This window comes from Artemia franciscana, unplaced genomic scaffold (genome assembly GCF_032884065.1).
Source record: "Artemia franciscana unplaced genomic scaffold, ASM3288406v1 Scaffold_968, whole genome shotgun sequence".
NCBI classification, from domain to species: Eukaryota; Metazoa; Arthropoda; class Branchiopoda; order Anostraca; family Artemiidae; genus Artemia; species Artemia franciscana.
Window position 1 is genome coordinate 216,606 of NW_027069062.1, and position 23,549 is coordinate 240,154.

Consider the following 23,549-nt stretch of genomic DNA (forward strand, 5'->3'; position numbering starts at 1 on the left):
CTTAATAAAAACCACAAAGTCAGATTCAGCATATCAGAGAGCCCTACTTTAGAGGTTTCAAGCTCTTATACACAAACCGTGGAATTTAATTTTTTTTTTTTGTCAGACGAAAAATCACGGATGCATGCTTATTTGCTTGTTTTTTCCAGGGGTGATCAAACCTCTCCTCACCTTTTATTCATGTTCGAGAAAGCCAGTTATCGTTAACAATCGTTAATTGTGTGTTATTACCTTCAACCAAAAGGTAGGTAGGTAGGTAGGTAGGTGTTATCTTTATCCAAAATGCAAACATAAATAAAAATGACAGCACTAATCAATTATTGCAGCAAAAAGAAAGCCCTAAGGGCTTGTGCTGAAAATTCATATTATGATTTATATCTTATAAATAAATATCTAAACATAACATCTCATGATTATCCATCTAGCCTATCTTATATATATAAAATACAACACATACACATGAACACAATGCAACAAAATAATCCTATTAAATATTATTTACCGGTTTCAGCCCCCCCCCCCCCCACCCCAAGAAACTGCGAAAAAAGAAATCTAAAACCTCCCGCCCTTCCAAATCTATTAGTTAAACAAAATGTTTTCAATTTATTTTTAAACCCGTATAAAGTGACAGACTCACTGATGCTAGCCGGCAGACTATTCCAAACAGAAGGCCCCAGATTATGAACCACATATGATCATCTGACTGTTTAGAATAGCATATAATAACAAGTTTATGCCATAAAATGTTTATAATGCATGGAAGATCAATGCAGTCCATTCTTCATATAAAGTAACAAAGATTGCTTAGAATCATTTGTTACCTATTAATTTGGAACAAAAACAGTAACGTATAATTGTATTTCCATTACTGACAATTATATTTTGAAAGTATCCAGAGCCATAGCAGGTTATGACAGTAAAATGTGTTTCTTGGGTGATGTGTTAAAACATCATCCCTAACGAATCTTTTCACACAAAATTTTCCAATATTTCCGTTTGATTTACATCACAATACAAACGACCATGTAATTCATAGTTTTACACTTAAGATGGCTGAATCTGTCTTTAAACGAAGTTCACTCTCACAACAGAAACCATACCGTCTCACCAGCACTAAATATGCAAGACGTTTTCCAATATATCACCATGTGATTATCATATCGCCATGCATCACATATCACTATGTGATTCCAAAGATGGCTTACTCTTTTCTTTTCAACAAATTCCACCCTGACCATGAGAAACATAACTTATCACTAATATTAGTTACAAAACCTTATCCCTGTGCATTACCAAGAGATTATTAGGTCCAAGATTATTATTAAGTCCAACCCCTTATTGAGTTATTATTTTTTTTTTAGCTTAGTTTGGTCCTGAAATTTTATTGGAGTTGCTGGTACAATAAAACTATTTGACGTCGCTCTTGGTCATACTCGTAATATTCTTCACAGTCCAGAAAAATCACCAAGTTTTGCTGTTTCTGTGACTTACTGCACCAGAGTAACCCATCTCAGGGAGGTCAACCTTACCCCCTAGTCTGGGGTAAATCTTACACCCCTAGGTAAATCCTGTGCTTGCAGAGATAAAAATTATGTCACTCAAAGACACGATATGCAATACTTCTTGTACAGAAATACCATGCAAAACAAAACCTCTCGCCAATAGTTTTCATGTACCACAGTGGAACACAGGTTTTCTTCTTACCATGGGGTAACTCCGACAGTGTCGGTTTTACCCTGCACATAGAAAAAGTGTCTAAGAATGGCATATTTTCAAATTTTTACCGTAAATGCGAAAAAGATAACACCATGCTTCAAATAATAGGGAAAAAATTGTAACATCAATTGATATCATAAAAAAATATATATTTTATGTTTAGTTGAAAAAAGGAATAAAAAAAAAAAAAATCAATTTCAATTAGCGTCAGAGTGAGTCGAGAAAGCGAACTTTTGATCACTTGCAGGACCTAGTGTGCTTCTTGTACAGGCTAATGACGTACCAAATTTGGAATGATGTAGAGTGAAAGGACCAGCTCCAAAAAGATCCAATGGTCCAGCAAAGATGTATTCTTCAACCTAATCAATTTCATCTTTTTTGGGGCCAGTCATATGAATTGTTGGATAGGCTTAGAGAGCGAAGATATTTCATCCAAACCAAGATTTTTGTCATGAAAACCAAGCACCCTTCCAATATACAAGCCTTGTTGATCATGTTTGCTATCGTATGCTATAGCATAGTATTCATTTAGCTGTATTTTTAGCTTCTTTTCTCCCTTTTCTTCATTGTCACTGCCAAAGGTATGATAGATCCTGAAAGATATGTTAGTCATTCTGATTTGGAACCAAGTGAGACGTCAAAATCTTCACTGGAAAGATCAACTTTTTTTTTCTTTTCAGTTTTGGCTTGAGCATATTCATAGTAGCTGAAATAGTTCTTTCATAGTAGCTGAAAAATATACATCTGGATGGTCTTTAATGGGTAGCCATGAACTAGCCATGAGCAACCAGTTCTCCACTTAGCTGGTGATCTTTTCGCACCAGCGATTTTAAGGCTATCAGGATCCCTACAAAACGAAGTTTTGTCCAAGTTGTGCCAATATTCTGGTTTGTCTGAGTTGTCAAACTCTTCTACTGTTTTGAAGCGGGTAATAAAATCCTAGAATTATGAAAGGGTCTGCTTATTGCACAGCCCCCAGGGTTTTCAAGTCACTCACGCTCCTTAAGCAAGATGTAGTTTCTCTTTTCTTGAACCCAAACCACCAGTCTTCACCCGGTCCATGCTTTGTGAAATTAAATTTAAAAAAAAAGAAGTTTTTTGAACGGAAAGTAAGGAGCGGCGTGAAAACTTAAAACGAACAAAAATTACTTCATATATGGAAGAGGCTGCTTCCTCATCAACGCCCCGCTCTTTACGCTAAAGTTTGACTCTTTCCCTTAAATCTACTTTGAAACAGTAAAATTTTAGCGTAAAGAGCGGGGCGTTGATGAGGAAGCAGCCCCTTTCATATACGAAACGATTTCTGTTCGTTTTAAGTTTTAATGCCACTCCTTACTTTCCGTTAATTTTTTTTTTATTTAATTTCTGAACGTTTTTGAATCAATGCATATTTTGATTTTGGCTCTCAGCAGATGAATAATTAAAACAAAATGTGCATATTTATTTATTTATTTTTGGCTAAATGGCTTTCTCCTAGTTTTGATCGAATGATTTTGAAAAAGAAAAAGCAGGGGAGGAGGCCTAGTTGCCCTCCGATTTTTTGGTTACTTAAAAAGGCAACTAGAACTTTTAATTTTTTACGATTGTTTTTATTAGGAAAAGATATAAGTAACCTATAAATTAGCTTACGTAACAAACTTCTGTATTCTCAAGTTTTTATTACGTATATGAGGGGTTCCCCCCCCCTCGTCAGTACCTCACTCTTTAAATTAAAACTTAAATTTTGTCCCAATTTCTTAGGAATGACCCCTGAATCACAAAAGCCGTAGAATAAATAGTTGAAATTACTAAAAATAGCGTAAAGAGCGGTGTATCAGGAGGAGGTGAGCCAATCATATGCGCAATAATTTCTGTTCGTTTTAAGTTTTCATACTTCTCCTTACTCTCAGTTGAAAAAACTTTTTTATATTTATTTTTAATTTTTTTTTAAATAATGCTATAAAATCCTGCGCTCCCTTCATGAAAATTTTCTTCGCCCATGACAAATTCCTCAAAGGAAAGTTCCCCCAACCTATCCCTCTCTTCTCACCCCCCCCTCCCTCAACCCAAAAATCCCACTGAAAACTTCTGTACACTTCCAAATAAACATTACAATATGTAAGCACTGGTCATAGTTTGTAACTTATAGCCCCTCCCACGGGGACTGAAAGGGAGTAGCCCCCACCGACACCAGTACAACATTTAAGTTGGCAAACTTGATGTGACGCCAATATTTGCTTGCCGGAGGCACACACACTGCCCCACCTCTGGATAACCCACCTCGACTAGTACTGCCCTTTTCTGAGCAACCAGGCAAACGCAATGAAACGAAGACTATCTATAAGAGAGAACATCCCACTTTGAGTACTCGAAGAAACAATTTGTGTGAATTTGTGAAGTACTTAGAAAAGTACTCCCTGAAAAGGTGACTGATGATTCCATAAAAATACGTAATTCAACGAACACAACATCAGGCAAAAATGACGTTGCCTAGTAATAGAGAAGGCCCTGGTTCTTAACTCACTGGCATATTTAGGATGTCATTAAAAAGATGACAGATCTGATTATTAATGCGTCACGATGTGCCAGAATAAACGGAGATATTTTCACTGTCCAAGCCTTCCTATGCTGTTATTCTCAAGAAGCCCCCCTTAGACCTTAAAAAGCCAGACTCCCGTAAGGCTTATCTGGAGCATGTATGTGGAGAAGCTAGTGGGAATATATTCGAGCTTCGTCCCAGTAGAGACGCTTGGAAAGTAGTCACAAAGGATAAAAGTGGTGTCGAATCTATTATGTCATGCATAACCGGGAATAACTCTGAAGTCGAGCCTAAGCTCGACCCTGCTAAGTCCACTCGCGGTAGGCCTTCAGATGGTTTGGCCCTGATGATACGGAAAGAGCTACTTGGTAATCTAGATGCTAAATCTGACAGTTTCCTTGCGGTTAAAGTTTCGAATGTGGTCATATTCGTAGTTTATTTTCTGCTAACTACCGTAATGATATATCTGAGAGGAAGTTCTCTCTCACATGTACATCTATTACCAAGCTAGTATCAAAATATGAAGATGAAGGCCTAAGTTGTCTCCTGTTTGGTGACTTTAACTGTGAACTGTCTGACCCTGAAAACAATAGATCTCAGATCTTACTCCATGCTTGTCCAAATCTTACCTATGTTGAAAATGATCCCGATTTTACCTACACCCATCAATCTGGCTCCGTGTCTCAGTTGGACTATTTCTATTGTCCTTTTATGATTAAATCCACCTCTAAAAGTACGGTTCTTCTTGATCGCTCTATATCCAACCGCATGCTAATCTGTAATTCTTTTCAAATAAAGCCCTTGCAGAAAACTTCATCCACAAACTCCTCCCCTAAATGGTTGCTCAGCCTCAACTGGGAAGCTGCTAGCATCCATTCCTACCAGAGTTCATGTGACTATATACTGTCGAAGATCCGAATTCCCTTCGCACTTCTCTGTTGTCCAAACATGACAGTAGACTCGGAAAAAACCCTCCTACTAAACATCTACTGTTCTGAGATAACGCATGCTATCCTTACAGCTGAGAAAACTGTAGTTTCTGTCCGCAAAATTCGCCACGGCACGGAAGTGCGTAACTAGCAGAATAATCCTAATCTCCTGGCCGCATGTGATTCAGTAAAATTCTGGCTACAATTATGGGCAGATTGTGGGAAGCCGCGCTCCAGAGTAGTCAACGCTGTTTGTATTTAGAGTCTGTGGATTTGGTCGTTGGTCGGGCAGATAACGCTAAACAAAAAAACCATTTGCATTTTTTTTTTCACATAGACTTCCAAGGTCTATCATTCATCATCCAAGATGCCATTAGTATTCTTATGAGGAGGTTTTCCTAGTTCAGTCTAAGAGTGATCGTGCTCCCTTGATTTACGTAATGTTCATGTGCTATGACTATTTCTGTTGATCCACTTTTCCATTCACTTTCAGAAGTTTGTTATTAAGTAAACTTGTCTTTTTCACTCTAATCATTCTTCTCATCATTTCCGAAATTGGTATAGTCTAAATTCCCCCTTCTCTGTCAATAAAACCTTATTTTGATGCCTTGATTGCAAAAAATTTAGGCGAAAACCTTATGACCTCAAATTCACACACCTAGAACTTCTATGCGGCTCGAAATTGAGCAAAAGTCCAAAATCAAATTCTCGTTTAGCATTTGAAGATATGCCAAGAATATATGCATTATTTCTAAGTATTAGAAAACATATTTTCTATCGGTGCTTGAAAAAATCATAAGTTGTCAGAAGTCATCACAAGGCATCCCCTTCGAACTCTCCCCAAACACTCAAGTTTCAACTCATAGTCTTCCAGCCCTTCTCCAACGATAGTTAAAATCTAATCAATTTGTTTAAGTAGCTGAAGTGGAAATTTACAAAACCATATATATATATATATCTGAACAAATTAGAATAAATTCTGGAAATCAGTTTTTAATGAAAAACAGTTTCACATAAATTTGTGCGATTTTTGATAGCAACAGGCATCAAATCATAAGCAGCAAAATAAAGCTGTCTAAGTAAAGAGCGGTATGGGCAGTGTGTATTATTTATTAGTATTATTATTTTTTAGACCAGGGCACTTCAAAAAGAAGGCATTATCTTTGTGACTTCAAAAGGGGCTCATTTGGTTGGAAATCAAAAGTTCTTGTGTCCTTTTTAAGAGTCAAACGTTATTAGAGGCCAACCAACCCATCCCCACAACAATCATTTCCCCAAACAAATCCAATCAAAATTTTAAGATAGCCATTTTGTTCAGAGTAGTTGAAAGGTCCAGTAATTATGTCTTGGAAGATGACAAACCCCCTCCCTTCCACAGCTCTCTGGGGATGGGTATAAGTTATAATAGTTGCCAATGTAATATTTATTAGAGTTTGCCAATATGTATGTTTAAGAATTTGCCAATATAATATTTATGGAAGAGGTGGTCGTATAAACTTCAGAGGAGGCACATAAAACATTAATTTAGAAGTTTTTGTGGACCATTTAAAACTCAAAAGTGATCAAAAGACAACTAGCCTCCTCTGTCCTGTTTTCCAGGACTAAGGCCAGTAGAAAGAAAAGATAAAACTAAAACGACGCGAATATTTCACCTGTAAGAAAACAAGACGTCTTCAACGAACTTTCTTGAGGGAATATATTCCCTCAAGAAAGGACCACAATTAGCTTTCGGGGTGTTTTTAACTCATTGAGACTCAGAAAAGTGAGAGAATAAGTTTAGTTGCTTGATTAATAGGACCCAAAGTAAAAAAGAAAATTACACAAATCCAAAAGATTTTTTAGAAGACTTAATATTTAGTAGCCACGTTTGGACCAGAACAAGAATAAATATCAAAAAGAAAGATAAAGATCTTTGGTTTATACCGCAAGTACGGCTACAATTAACACTCTTTTTCACGGAGCTAGGGACCATTCAGCTGTGATGATTCATAACACTTGAAGAAAGCTGCAAGACATCAATTTTATATGCGAATTAAAAGAAAATATACCGAAAACAACAAATCATACAAGCAAACAAGAAATTAAAACGAGGATAACTGTCAGCCAGATAAAAGGAAACTACGAAAATAAAGGACCCATTTCAACAAAGACCTATGCCAAATCGTTCTCAAATCATAAAAAAACGTCCTGCAGATAGAACCTTGACTTGTACCCAAAATCATGGCTGCTGCAGTAGCTGCAAGCTAATAAAGGACGAATTAGGGTCAAAATTAACATCATTTTCCATGGAACTCGGGATAATTCAGCTGTGACGATGTATCAAGTCTTCAAGAAAACTACAAGACATGAATTTTATATGTGAATTTAAAGAGAAAATGACGAACAATGGATTTTTGTTTTGAATAAAAACAGGATGGCACAACTAAGTTCTAAGACTACATGGATTGAATTGACTACATGGATTAAACATGATAAATGAAAAACAAAAATCGTAGAGGAGAAAAACAAAATTTACACAGAGAAAAAAGAGACGTCAAAAGAGAAGGGTGACATTTTGGGAAAAAAAACCAGTGGTTATAATAATAATAAAAAGCAAGAAAACATGCTGAGTTGAAAGATCTGATCAGTACTCAAAATTGAGGTCAAAATCAACACTTTTTTCCATGAAACCAGGGATTAGTCAGAAGTGATAATTCACTGGGTCTCAGGATGATCTACGATAAATCAATTTTACAGTTGTGTGATGCCTTCCATATAGCTTGTCGCAGGAGATTGTGAAATTCACCACTATTACGTCAACAAGGCAGCATTTTCAAAAAGAAACTTAAAATTGTGGTTATAAAATCAAAGTAATATAATGGGATAGTCACGCCAAATTTATTCTAATTTAGCGTAAAGAAAATACGATTTGAAAAAGGACATCCACCGAGGCGCGTTCACTGCTGATAATAATAAATGATTAGTTTTCCAAAAGATTACAGAGAAGAAAATGAAATGTGTACATTAATTTTCTTTTGTCATCTGTGTTTCACTGGCTGATAATTTTCCTTGTTCAGATAATTCATTCTTCTCTATGATTTTTCAAACGGTTCGTGGTAACGAACTGTAAGTAAGGAGTGATGCGACTCAATAGTAACCAAAACTAAAACAAACAGAGCCTTCTTAACAATAGATATATAACAGAACAAAATTTTGATGGTGATTCCAAATCCATGAAATTCATCAAGTTTAATCTTACCCACCAATAGTTACGAGTCTGAGAAAATTTGAAGAATGATTGAAAAAGAAAACACATTAAAACCACAGAAAATCTAGTGATCTTAATGAAAACTACACCGTCAGATTCAGCATATCAGAGAGCCCTACTTTAGAGGTTTCAAGCTCTTATATACAAACCGTGGAATTTAATTTTTTTTGTCAGACGAAAAATCACGGATGCATGTTTATTTGCTTGTTTTTCCAGGGATGATCAAACCTCTCCTCACCTTTTATTCATGTTCGAGAAAGCCAATTATCGCTAACAATCGTTAATTGTGTGTTATTACCTTCAACCAAAAGGTAGGTAGGTAGGTAGATAGGTTTTATTTTTATCCACAATAGAAACATTAATAAAAATGACAGCACTAATAAATTATTGCAGCAAAAAGAAAGCCCAAAGGACTTGTGCTGAAAATTCAAATTAGGATTTACATCTTATAAATAAATATCGAAAAATAACATCTCATGTTTATCCATCTAGCCTATCTTATATATAAAAAACAACACATATACATGAACACAATGCAACAAAAGAATCCTACTAAATATTACTTACCGGTTTCAGCCCCCAGCCCACCCCAAGAAACTACGAAAAAAGAAATCTAAAACCTCCCGCCCTTCCAAATCTATTAGTCAAATAAAATGTTTTCAATTTATTTTTAAACCCGTATAAAGTGACAGACTCACTGATGCTAGCCGGCAGACTATTCCAAACAGACGGCCTCAGATTATGAACCACATATGATCATCTGACTGTTTAAAATAGCATATAATAACAAGAGCATGGAATAACAATGCATGGAAGGTCAATGCAGTCCATTCTTCATATAAAGTAATAAAGATTGCTTAGAATCATTTGTTACCAATTAATTTGGAACAAAAACAATAACGTATAATTGTGTTTTCATTACTGACAATTATATTTTGAAAGTATCCAGAGCCATGGCAGGTTATGACAGTAAAATGTGTTTCTTGGGTGAGGTGTTAAAATATCATCCCTAACGAGTCTTTCCAGACAAAATTTTCCAATATTTCCGTTTGATTTACATCACAATACAAACGACCATGTAATTCATAGTTTTATACTTAAGATGGCTGAATCTGTCTTTAAAACGAAGTTCACTCTCACAACGGAAACCATACCGTCTCGCCAGCACTAAATATGCAAGACGTATTCCTATATATCACCATGTGATTACCATACCGCCATGTACCATATATCACTATGTGATTGTTAGGTGATTCCAAAGATGGCTTACTCTTTTCTTTTCAACAAATTCCACCCTGACCATGGGAAACATAACTTATCACTAGTATTAGTTACAAAACCTTATCCCTATGCATTACCAAGAGATTATTAAATCACCATACATCACATGCTGACAGGTGGTTTATTGCTATTTTTAAAATGGCTTACTCTTTCTTTCCAAGAAATCAAGACTCTAAAAAAACAATTCAAAACTTACTTTCTTCATTGAAAAATCTCCCAGGACAGTCATACCAAGATTCGTTAATTCTGATATTCGTTCCCAGGACCCAACGGGTTTCTGGGTTTAAGATACCCCTCTGATGACCTAAAAGAAGTCAAATTCTGAAATTTATTAAGGAATATATTGCTCCCACTTCCCCTTAAAATAAAACTTTATGCCTAATAAATAACCAGGCTATATCTAGTTGACTAGTCTAATAAAAATTTACACAATCCAGGGATGGAATGTGTCATATTCGTGCCATTGCTGCAAAACTGTACACTTTTCATGAATTTTGTCTTCCAGGTGAGGGGCTGAGTGTGACACCTCCCTTTGCCCCCTGTTGCTTCAAAAACAATCTCAGTGAAACGTTCCTCCTGTGTAGGAATATTTGCGAATAATAGTAATTACTATTCAGAATCAAAATAGCTTTAGCTTAAATTTTTCTGAAAAGATAACACCGTGCTTCAAATAATAGGAAAAATATTGTAATATCAATAAATATCAGAAAAAAAATTATTTTTAGTTGAAAAAAAGAATTTTTATATGAAAAAAAAAATCAACTTCAATTAGTGTCAGAGTGAGTCGAGAAAGCGAACTTTTGATCACTTGCAGGGCCTAGTGTGATTCTTGTACAGGCTAATGACGTACCAAATTTGGAATGATGGTAGAGTGAAAGGAGCAGCTCCAAAAAGATCCAATGGTCCAGCAAAGATGTATTCTTCAACTTAGTCAATTTCATATTTTTGGGGCCAGTCATATGAATTGTTGGATAGGCTCAGAGAGCGAAGATATTTCATCCAAACCAAGATTTTTGTCATGAAAACCAAGAACCCTTCCAATATACAAGCCTTGTTGATCATGTTTGCTATCATATGCTATAGCATAGTATTCATTTAGCTGTATTTTTAGCTTCTTTTCTCCCTTTTCTTCATTGTCACTGCCAAAGGTATGATATATCCTGAAAGATATGTTAGTCATTCTGATTTGGAACCAAGTGAGACGTCAGAATCTTCACTGGAAAGATCAACTTTTTTTTCTTTTCAGTTTTGGCTTGAGCATATTCTCTTTTACTTTTTCTTTTTTGCTATCTTGCTTTTCTTTTTTCTCTTTCTCTATTTGTTCAAGCCCTCTCAAAGCTTCTACAAATGTGATCACTTCGGATTTCCAATCAATTCTCTGCCTACCGGATGTACCGGGTGCTGAGGCATCATAAGAAGGACAGTGTTCTGAGTCCAATAGAACTTCTTAAATTGAGTTCTCATGTGCATGAATCACTTTTGGACTAACCAACATTGAAATAGTGATCTAATTAGTTGCAGTATTCACTTTGAATGTCGCTCTTGTTGTATTCTGAGTCTCTTATGTCTTTGTCTCAACACATCGTTTTAACTTAGCTGGATCAAACTTCGCCTTGTTAATCATGTTACAGTTGATACATGCTGGAATAGCGGAATCGTAAATTCCTGTCGTTAAATTTTTTTTTTATTAGTGAAGGGGTAAGGTAAGTCTCCCAGATCTGACATAAAATTTTCACGAGCCCTTCTTTTGGTAAGATGTCACCTGGGTGTGCTCGTTGCTAGTTCACGAGTTTCTGCTCATAGGACGATTTCAGTCCTTTGAAAATAACCCTGTCACAGGGCTGCAAAATATTAAATGCGTGGGCTGGCAACTTGAGGAGATTAACATTCTTTTCTGAAGCAAGCTCCACAAGTACCATGAATAAATGGTAGCCAAGGCCGTCAAGAATAAGAAGTGTTTTTTCTTTCAACTGAGGCAGGAAAACATCTAAACCAGTTATAGATGAGTTCTGCTGTCTTACATTCTTTCATAGTAGCTGAAAAATATACATCTGGATGGTCTTTAATGGGTAGCCATGAACTACAAGCGCTTTTCCCTGAGAAGATTACCAATAGTGGCAGTTTCTCACCTGATGCACTAATACATACGGGAACATGTGTGTTATTTTGCCCATTGCAACCAGTTTGCCACTTTGCTGGTGATCTTTTCGCACCAGCGATTTTAAGGCTATCAGGATCGCTAAAAAACGAAGTTTTGTCCAAGTTGTGCCAATATCTGGTTTGTCTGAGATGTCAAACTTTTCTACTGTTTTTGAAGCGGATCATAAAATCCTAGAATGATGAAAGTCTGCTTATTGCCCAGCCCCCAGGGTTTTCAAGCCACTCAGGCTCCTTAAGCAAGATGTTTTTTTTTTCTTTTCTTAAACCCAAACCACCAGTCTTCACCCGGTCCATTCTTTGTGAAATTAAAAAAAAAAAACAAGTTTTTTTAACGAAAAGTAAGGAGCGGCATTAAAACTTAAAACGAACAGAAATTACTTCATATATGAAAGGGGCTGCTTCCTCATCAACGCCCCGCTCTTTACGCTAAAGTTTTACTCTTTCTCTTAACTTTACTTTAAAACAGTAAAAACCTTTAGCGTAAAGAGCGGGGCGTTGATGAGGAAGCAGCCCATTTCATTTACGAAGTAATTTCTGGTCGTTTTAAGTTTTAATGCCGCTCCTTACTTTCAGTAAATAAAACTTGTTTTTTTATTTAATTTTTGAACGTTTTTGAATCAATCCATGTTTTGATATAAGCTCTCCGGAGATGAATACTTAAAACAAAATTTACATGTTTATTTTTTTGGCTAAATGGCTTTCTCATAATTTTGATCGAATGATTTTGAGAAAAAAGGAGCAGGGGAGGAGGCCTAGTTGCCTTCCGATTTTTGGTTACTTAAAAAGGCAACTAGAACTTTTAATTTTTTACATTTGTTTTTATTAGTAAAAGATATAAATAACCTATAAATTAACTTACGTGACGAGCTTCTGTATTCTCATATTTTTATTTTCGTGTAGTCAACGCAGTTCGTATTTAGAGTCTGTGGATTTGGTCGTTGGTCGGGTAGATAACGCTAAACAAAAAAACCATTTGCATTTTTTTTACATAGACTTCCAAGGTCTATCATTCATCATCCAAGATGCCATTAGTATTCTTATGAGGAGGTTATCCTAGTTCAGTCTAAGAGTGATCGTGCTCTCTTGATTTAGGTATTGTTCATGTGCTACGACTAATTCTGTTGATCCACTTTTCCATTCACTTTCAGAAGTTTGTTATTAAATAAACTTGTCTTTTTCACTCTGATCATTCTTCTTATTATCTCCGAAATTGGTATAGTCTAAAATCCCCCTTTTCTGTCAATAAAACCTTATTTTGATGCCTTGATTGCACAAAATTTAGGCGAAAACCTTATGACCTCACATTCACACACATAGAACTTCTATGCGGCTCAAAATTGAGCAAAAGTCCAACATCAAATTCTCGTTTAGCATTTGAAGATATGCCAAGAATATATGCATTATTTCTAAGTATTAGAAAACATATTTTCTATCAGTGCTTGAAACAAACAGAAGTTGTCAGAAGTCATCACAAGGCATCCCATTCGAACTCTCCATAAACACTCAAGTTTCAACTCATAGTCTTCCAGCCCTTCTCCAACGATACCAACGATAGTGAAAATCTAATCAAGTTGTTTCAGTAGCTGAAGTGGAAATTTACAAAACCATATATATATATATATCTGAACAAATTAGAATAAATTCTGGAAATCAGTTTTTAATGAAAAACTGTTTCATTTAGATTTGTGCGATTTTTGGCAGCAGCAGGCATCAATTCATAAGCAGCAAAATAAAGCTGTCTAAGTAAAGAGTGGTGTGGGCATTGTGTTTTATTTATTAGTATTATTATTTTTTAGGCCAGGGCACTTCAAAAAGAAGGAGTTATCTTTGTGACTTCAAAAGGGCTCATTTGGTTGGAAATCAGAAGTTCTTGTATCCTTTTTAAGAGTCAAAAGTTATTAGAGGCCAACCAACCCATCCCCCACCCCACCAATCATTTCCCCAAACACATCCAATCAAAATTTTAAGAAAGCCATTTTGTTCAGAGTAGTTGAAAGGTCCAGTAATTATGTCTTGGAAGATGACAAACCCCCTCCCTCCCAGATCTCTCCGGGGATGGGTATAAGTTATAATAGTTGCCAATCTAATATTTATTAGAGTTTGCCAATATGTATGTTTAAGAATTGGCCAATATAATATTTATGGAAGAGGTGGTCGTATAAACTTCAGAGGAGGCACATAAAACATTAAATTAGAAGTTTTTGTGGACCATTTAAAACTCAAAAGTGATCAAAAGGCAACTAGCCACCCCTGTCCTGTTTACCAGGACTAAGGCCAGTAGAAAGAAAAGATAAAACTAAAACGACGTGAATATTTCGCCTGTAAGAAAACAAGACGTATTCAACGAACTTTCTTGAGGGAATATATTCCCTCAAGAAAGGACCACAATTAGCTTTCGGGGTGTTTTTAACTCATTGAGACTCAGAAAAGTAAGAGAATAAGTTTAGTTGCTTGATTAATAGGACCCAAAGTAAAAAAGAAAATTACACAAATTCAAAAGATTTTTTAGAAGACTTAATATTTAATAGCCACGTCTGGACCAGAACAAGAATAAATATCAAAAAGAAAGATAAAGATCTTTGGTTTATACCGCAAGTACGGCTACAATTAACACTCTTTTTCACGGAGCTAGGGACCATTCAGCTGTGATGATTCATAACACTTGAAGAAAGCTGCAAGACATCAATTTTATATGCGAATTAAAAGAAAATATACCGAAAACAACAAATCATACAAGCAAACAAGAAATTAAAACGAGGATAACTGTCAGCCAGATAAAAGGAAACTACGAAAATAAAGGACCCATTTCAACAAAGACCTATGCCAAATCGTTCTCAAATCATAAAAAAACGTCCTGCAGATAGAACCTTGACTTGTACCCAAAATCATGGCTGCTGCAGTAGCTGCAAGCTAATAAAGGACGAATTAGGGTCAAAATTAACATCATTTTCCATGGAACTCGGGATAATTCAGCTGTGACGATGTATCAAGTCTTCAAGAAAACTACAAGACATGAATTTTATATGTGAACTAGCTGTTGGGGTGGCGCTTCGCGCCACCCCAACACCTAGATGGTGGGGCGCTTCGCGCCCCCCCAAGCCCCCCCGCGCGCGTAAGTCGTTACGCACCATTGTAGTTGTGTCCCTGTGTCCCACCTGTGAATATAGATAGATTTATATATGTGTTTCAAACTACGTAAAAATTGCGAATATACAACAATTTTGGCTTTCCCACTACTGGGAGCTTTCTGTTTCCAATTGCCAGCAATTGATCTGAAAATGTTTGACCAGAGTCATCGTTTTTCAATCGGACACGCATATTTGTAGTTAATTTTAACATTTTAACGTGTGCCCATAAATTAGAATTTTTCAGGCAAGCATTCATTTCGTCTGCAGGAGTTAAACTACGTAAAAATTGCGAATATACAACATTCTTGGCTTTCCCATTGTCTGTGCATATACAAAGCCGTATGTACTAATAATGACGTCATATGCAAACGCTCTTTTTACAAACAAACAAACATGCATACACACAACTCGTTTTTATATAGATAGATAGATAGATAGATACAATACAAATTAACTGCGTTAAACTTGCGAATATACAACATTCTTCGCTGTCCAATTGTCGCTGCATATAAATAGATTGTCAGGTTTACCGACCCTCGAACATGCAACGTACAATTGTCCATGGGAAAAACAATCAGTATTAAGATCTATACCACATTTTTCTAATGATTGACCTTGAGCTTTGTTAATGGTGATTGCAAATGCTAATGGAATTGGGAATTGCAGTCTTTTAAATTGAAAAGGCAGATCCGTTGGAATCATGGGAATGCGAGGAATAAGAACAGCCTCACCCTCAAAAGGCCCTGTCAAGATTGTGGCCTCTATTAGGTTTTCCATTGTTTTTTTTTACGGCAAGTCGCGTGCCATTGCAAAGCTTTGGTGGGTTGATATTTCTTAAAAATATTATTGGTACGCCTATTTTTAGTTGTAGCACGTGTGGTGGAAACCTTGAAAGATCTATGGAATTTAAAAATTCAGATGGATAATTAACCGCTTCATTTGGTTCCAAAACTGTGTCGACTGACTTGTAAAGGACTGCCTGGTCTCGAATCTTGGTCAAAACAATATTGTTGATTTCGTGGACGTCTATATTTTTGGGCGCGAGAATCATTCTTTCACTTAGCTATTTATTATTTTTATAATATTTTAGAATATTCGGAAATACTTCTTCAATCAATTCATTTTTGGACGTCACTAAATTACAGAAATCAGCAGTTAGTTGTATACGTCCTGAAATTGAGTCTATCGTATCATAAATGTCTTTTTGTTCCGACGTTAACTTGGAAATGTTATTTTGTACATACGACAATAGATCACTCGTACTGTAACTTTGTTCACGATCCAATTCTACACATGCCGAAACAGCAGCGATACGGTTAGGTGAAGGCATTCCCAAATCCTGAAGAGGTTTGTTTGCCATACGTACGCACAAATCTTCTATAATAACATGCAAAATGCACCATGGTTTGACACGGCTCAAAGTCCGCCAATTCGCTTTCGAAATTGCAAAGATGAACCAATTGAAGGTGCCATCAACATGGCATGAGAAAAAGATGACGGGGAAAGACTGGTATTACAGTTACATGAAACGCTTCCCAGACCTGTCTATCCGCAAAGCGGAGGGAACAAGCTTGGCCAAAGCCACGGCATTCAACAGAACACCTGTAAACGAGTTCTATGACAACTTGGAGACTGTTATGAATAAGTTTAAGTTTCAGCCTAGTGATATTTATAACTTAGATGAGACGGGGGCAACAACAGTGCAGAGACCACCAAATGTGATAGCACCCAAGGGGCACAAACAGGTGGGCCAAGTGACTTCTGCTGAGCGAGGCAAACTGACCACAGTCTGCTGCACCATCAATGCTCAAGGTAATTTCTTGCCACCTTACTTCGTCTTCCCAAGGAAAAGATTTGGCTCCCAGTTGATGAATGGTGCACCACCAGGCAGTGGCGGTAGCGGTTCTGCCAAAGGATGGATGACATCTGACATCTTCCTGCTTGTCCTCGAACACGTTGTGAAACATGCCCGCTGTACAAAAGAGAGACCCATATTGCTGATAGAAGACAACCACTCTTCTCATGTGTCGATCCAGGCCATTCAGTACTGCAAAGATAACGGGATAGTGGTTCTGACTTTGCCACCCCACACCAGCAGAAAGCTACAGCCACTGGACAGAACAGTCTACAAATCATTCAAAAACTACTACAACATCGCCTGCAATGACTGGATGGTCAGCAACCCCGGACAGACAATTGGCATCTCTATCATCGCTCAACTTGTTGGAAAGGCCTTCCAACTCTCCTTCACACAGAAAAACATAGTCAGTGGCTTTGCTGCTACTGGGATTTTCCCCTTCAACCGCCTACTTTTCACAGACGACGATTTTCTCGCATCAGCTGTGACCGACAGACCAGACCCTAATCCCAGCGCAGCTCCAGAGGCCAAAGAAGTAGAGCAAGAATTGAATAGTCATAACGAAGCGGGTCCAAGCTCTGCCTCCCCAAGCACTGCCTCCCCTACCCCCGTTACACCCGAAGCTGTAACCTACCCAAGAGCGCCCCCCAGGAAGCTGCCAGAAGGGGCTCAGAAGAGGAAGAAAACCATCATTACCACGGATACCCCAGTGAAAGATGTTTTAGAGAAATAATTCATGGAAAGGGAGGCAAAGAAAAAGGCCAAGACTTCTAAGATTAACCCCAAGACAAAGAAAGCCGTTGTCCAAAAGCCAGTGCAAAAAAAAAACAGGATGTCCAACCTAAGAAAAAGCGCAGTGCTGTTGGATACTTTGCTAAATTTGACCGCAATTTCAAGAGAAACAGTCATGTAAAGACCCTGTTTTCTGATTCTTCGTCTGATGATGACTTTGGTGACTCTGCCACAAAAGGCAATAGTAGCTGTGATAGTGATGAAAGCCTCCACTGTGGCCTTGAAGACCAAAACGATTTTTTGTATGACGATGAAGTCCGTGTTGGAGATTATGTTCCTGTTTGCGAGGGGGAGATCAAAAAGAACAAAATTTACTCCGTGGGCGAAGTCCTGTCTGAGTCCAGCTTTGACATTGAGCTCATGTATATTAAGAGAATGGTTCCTTTCTACAAGTTCATCAGGACCAGTGAAAATTACACTTTCAGCAAGTCGAGTGTCTAAATGAAGCTACCTGCTCTAAATATTTCTGGTGGCACAGAAAGACAAGCGGAGCAACTGGTCTTCCCCATTGACCTGACTGCTTACAATATTAACTAGTGCGCCTTCTTCTTTTATTTTCAGTTCATTATTTTTTATTTCCTTACTCATTATACGAAGTATTCATCTTTTAGGTATTTTCAGTTCATTATTTTGTACTTCCTTACTCATTAAACGAAGTATTCACCTTAGCAGTTTGATTGCGCCACTGTTCCAGATGGGTGCGCCACTGTTCCAGATGGGGTGCGCCATAGTTCCCGCCTAGTCGGCAACAATGGCGCAAAAAGTGGCTGTCAGAAAACATGACTCCATCAAAAACTGGTTCAAAGAAGAAGTGTGAAATAAATCACCAGTGTAGAATAATAAACTGCCTGCAAAACAGTTTAAAAATCGTCCAAAAATGTAAATATTTGCCAAAGTTACGATGCTTTGACCTGAACGTGCGCCACTGTACCCACCTCTCCCCCTAAATAACAAGAGCTAAGAGCTCATATGGCACTTGTGACGAGGCGAGAAGAGCTAAGAGCCAAGAGATCATATGGTATGAGCTCTAACAAAATTCTATGAATCAATAGATTGATTTAAAAAGGAAAATAAGAGGCTTAATGCTAGTCAAGATTTAAAATAAGAGCTCTGAGTCACAAAGTCCTTCTTATCAAAATTCATTAAGATCCGATCACCCACTCGTAAGTTATAAATACCTAATTTTTTCTAATTTTTCCTCTCCCTTTTGCCCCCCAGATGGTCGAATCTGGGAAAACGACTTTAACAAGTCAAATTGTGCAGCTCCCTGACACGCCTACCAATTTTCATCGCCCTAGCACGTCCAGAAGCACCGAACTCGCCAAATCACTGAACCCCTCCCCCCAACTCCCCCAAAGAGAGTGAATCCAGTACGATTCTGTCAATCACGTATCAAGGACATTTGTTTATTCTATCCACCAAGCTTCATCCCGATTCCTACACTCCAAGTGTTTTTCCAAGATTTCCCCCTCCAAATCCCCACAATGTCAAAAGATCTGGTCGGGATTTGAAATAAGAGCTCTGAGACATGAATTCCTTCTAAAAATCAAATTTCATTACGATCCGATCATCTATTCGTAAGATATAAATACTCCAATTTTCGTGTTTTCCAAGAATTCCGGTTCCCCCCTCCAACTCCCCCGAATGTCACAGGATCTGATCGGAATTTGAAATTAGAACTTTAAAGCACAAGATCCTTCTAAATATCAAATTTCATTAAGATCTGGTCACCCTTTCGTAAGTTACAAATACCTCAATTTTCAAAATTACCCCCCCCCCCCCCCAATTCCACCAAAGAGAGCAGATCCGGTCCAGTTATGTCAGTCACGTATCTTATACATGTTTCTATTCTTCCCATCCAGTTTCATCTTCCTGATCTCACCGCTTTAAGTATTTTCTAAGATTTCCGGTCCCCCCCCCCAACTGCCCTCCCCCCAATTACGCTTGATCCGGTTGAGATTTAAAATAAGATATCGGAGTTACGAGGTCCTTCTAAATATGAAGTTTCATGAAGATCCGATCAATCCTTCGTAAGTTAAAAATACGTCATTTTTCTTATTTTTCAGAATTCCCCCCCCCCTTCGCAATTGAGCGGATCCGTTCTAATTATGTATATCACGTATGCAAGACTTCTGCTTATTTTTCCAACCAAGTTTCATCCCAATCCCTCCAATCTAAGCGTTTCCCATCATTTTAGGTCTCCCCACCCCCAACTTCCCCCAATGTCACCAGATCCGGTCAGGATTTAAAATAAGAGGTTTGAGACACGATATCCTTCTAAAAATCAAATTTCATGGAGATCCAATCACCCGTTCGTAAGTTAAAAATACCTCATTTTTTCTAATTATTCAGAATTAACCCCCCCCCCAACTACCCCAAAGAGAGCGGATCCGTTCTGGTTATGTCAATCATGTATCTAGGACTCGTGTTTTTTTTTCCACCAAGTTTCATCCCGATCCCTCCATTCTAAGTGTTTTCCAATTTTTAGGTTTCTCCCTCCCAACTCCCCCCCCCAATGTCACCAGATCCGGTCGGGTTTGAAATAAGAGCTCTGAGCCACGATATCCTTCTAAATATGAAATTTCATTGAGATCCGATCACCCGTTCGTAAGTTAAAAATGCCTCATTTTTTTATTTTTTCAGAAATACCCCCCCCCCCCCCCCAACTACCCAAAAGAGAGCGGATCCGTTCCGTTTATGTCAATCATCTATTTAGGACTTGTGTTTATTTTCCCACCATGTTTCATCCCGATCCCTCCACTCTAAGTGTTTTCCAAGTTTTAGGTTTCCCCCTCCCAACTCCCCGCCCCCATCACCAGATCCGGTCGGGATTTAAAATCAGAGCTCTAAGACACGATATCCTTCTAAACATCAAATTTCATTGAGATCCGATCACCCGTTCGTAAGTTGAAAATACCTCATTTTTCTAATTTTTAAGAATTACTCCCCCCCCCCCCCCAACTACCCCAAAGAGAGCAAATCAGTTCCGATTATGTCAATCATGTATCTGGGACTTGCGCTTATTTTTCCCATCAAGTTTCATCCCGATCCCTCTACTCTAAGTGTTTTCCAAGATTTTAGGATTCCCCCCTCCAACTCCCCCCAATGTCATCAGACCCAGTCGGGATTTAAAATAAGAGCTCTGAGACACAATATCATTCCAAACATCGAATTTCATTAAGATCCAATCACCCGCTCATAAGTTAAAAATACTTCATTTTTTCTATTTTTTCCGAATTAACCGGCCCCTACTCCCCCCCCCCAGATAGTCAAATCGGGAAAACGACTATTTCTAATTTAATCTGGTCCGGTCCCTGATACGCTTGCCAAATTTCATCGTCCTAGCTTACCTGGAAGTGCCTAAAGTAGCAAAACCGGGACTTTAGGTTTTCCCCCTCCAACTCCCCCCAATGTCATCAGATCCGGTTGGGATTTAAAATAAGAGCTCTGAGAAACAATATCATTCCAAACATCAAATTTCATTAAGATCCAATCACCCGCTGATAAGTTAAAAATACTTCATTTTTTCTACTTTTTGCAAATTAACCGGGCCCCCACTCCCCCCCCCCCAGATGGTCAAATCGGGAAAACGACTATTTCTAATTTAATCTGGTCCGGTCCCTGATACGCTTGCCAAATTTCATCGTCCTAGCTTACCTGGAAGTGCCTAAAGTAGCAAAACCGGGACCGACAGACCGACAGACAGACCGACAGACTGACAGACAGACCGACAGACCGACTGAATTGGCGACTGCTATATGTCACTTGGTTAATACCAAGTGCCATAAAAAGACAAAAATTAGTCAATGCATGAGAGGGGCTGCACCCTTCTAGATCTTTTGCTCATTAAACTAACGTCTCTGTTAATTTGACAAAGCTGTTTATTCTAAATTAACATACCTGATGCTTATGAAGTCTTTCTTAAAATTTGGAAAAAAGTAAAACTTTGGCATAAAGAGAGAGTAGGGCTCATGATGAATAAGGAAGCTGCTAAATCTTGTTTAGACTGGGAAGGTATTAATAATATAAATACTAATCACTCATTTTTTGAAAAAGTTTAAGGTATCAATTATATTAGTATATGCCCCTGTAGAGCCAACTGATGGAGATGCTAGTAATTCAGATGAATTGTACTTACAGTTACAGAAGCAAATAGACAGGGTCCCAGGTAGAAACATGGGTGTTTTTATTAGGAGATTTTAACGCCGAGGTTGGTAGAAATAGAGATAGATGGTGTCCTAGTTATGGTAAATTTGGTGTAGGAAAAGAAAACAATAATGACTACAGACTATTGCAATTTTTAGGGATAACAATCTAGTTATAACCAGTACGGTGTTTCGTTTCAATATAGGCCATAAATTAATATAGTGTCCACATGATGGTAAGACAGCACACCCTATGGATTATGATATTTCAAACCAAAGACTGACAGGATCAGTATAAGATACTAGGGCAGGTAGGAGTGTTGTTATTAATGTTAAAAGTAAAGATCACAATGTGGCAGCGTCTAGTGTTAATTTAAAGTTGAAAATTAGGAAGGGTAACTACTCCCCAGGAATTATGATATTAGTAGACTCCAGTATGAGAATAAGAAGTACTTTTCAGGAACAATTGAAAATTAAACTGGAGAGTTTAGAATTTAACAATGTTGAAGACGGATGGAATTATTTTTGGAAAACAATTTAGAAAGTTTCTGATCGTGTCTTAGGGAAGATTGCAAGGACTGTGGTCAGGAGTATTAGGGAAAATTGCTCTAGCGGTAACCCATTGCTCTAAGCACATACCAACACCATATTCCTCTTTCATGTGATATTTCATTGAGCCCATGTTTGCCGCTTAAAGCACGAATCCTTAAAGCCGTCAATGGTTAGACCATTGCTCAATTGGTAGTAACCATCAGCTTCGCACATACCAACAATATACTCATTCTCATATGGGGTTCCCATCTAGCCCATGTCCACTGTATAGCATTCAAGCTTCTCGCTCTCTCACTCTCGCTTCGGGATAGGCGGGGAGGGGGTGCCCACTGTCTCCAATCACTTTCCACAGAGTGTCTATTAATTGCTTCAGCTCAGCCCATCACTCTTGGCCAATTTCATTTTTCACTATTTTTTCATTTGGATAGTGACCCCCTTATATAAGGTCTGGGGATTATCGGCAGGGGTTCCGGTTGCAAATTTATAATTTTAATTAATTAAAGTGCACTTTTTGTTGTCAAGCACAGATAGTTGAATTTTTTTTCTGACACAAATCCCTGAATTTCAAAATAAGTTTTTGTCACTTGCATTTCAAAATTATTCGATACATTCTCTGTTAATTGGTATGTTCCCAACAAAAATAGATTAAGCTTTTCACAGAAGTGAGGTAAATCCCAATTGTTTGCCTTATACAATAGAAAAGAAAGAAAAAAGGAGTGAAATTATTCTGAAACTTTGCGTTTGCGTTTTTTGACGGCAATATAAACAAGTCCTTTCTGGCGTAATAAAAAGGTGCTAAAGCTTTGTACTTGATCAAATTTAGTTTAAAGGACATTCACAAAAAAAAGTTTCTGAAGCGAAATGACAATTTTCTGTTACACAAACAAAAATAAAAAATCAACTAAGAAGAGTTTAAAATGTACTTAAAAGCATTTGTTTCAATCATGCAAATAACCGGTCACAAGAAATATTCAGAATATCCTTTTTTCGCCTTTTTTCGATGATGAAACGTCTTGAAATAAAACAACCAGCGGATCTTTCTTTTATATTTCTATACTGTGCCAGTAAATTAGAAGAGGATTTATTGATAAGCTTACCATTATTTGCCTTTTTTTTAAATTCTTCGCAAGTTTTGGTGACAATAGCTCTTCTATTTTGATGTAGGTCACTTATCAGTTCACAATTATCCGATCCCCGAAGATCAAATGGCTGAAATTAAATGA

The 23,549-nt window shown here is 37.5% G+C and overlaps 1 long non-coding RNA gene across 1 annotated transcript in view; it reads right to left on the reverse strand.

Moving 5' to 3' along the window:
- LOC136043771 (uncharacterized) overlaps positions 1–23,549 on the reverse strand; it is a 40,946-nt gene that overhangs the window by 11,842 nt on the left and 5,555 nt on the right. The window contains exons 2-3 of the long non-coding RNA XR_010621716.1: positions 23,424–23,535; positions 9,888–9,995 (exon numbers count right to left, since the gene is read on the reverse strand). This is a non-coding gene — a long non-coding RNA (uncharacterized LOC136043771). The remainder of the gene's footprint in view (positions 1–9,887; positions 9,996–23,423; positions 23,536–23,549) is intronic.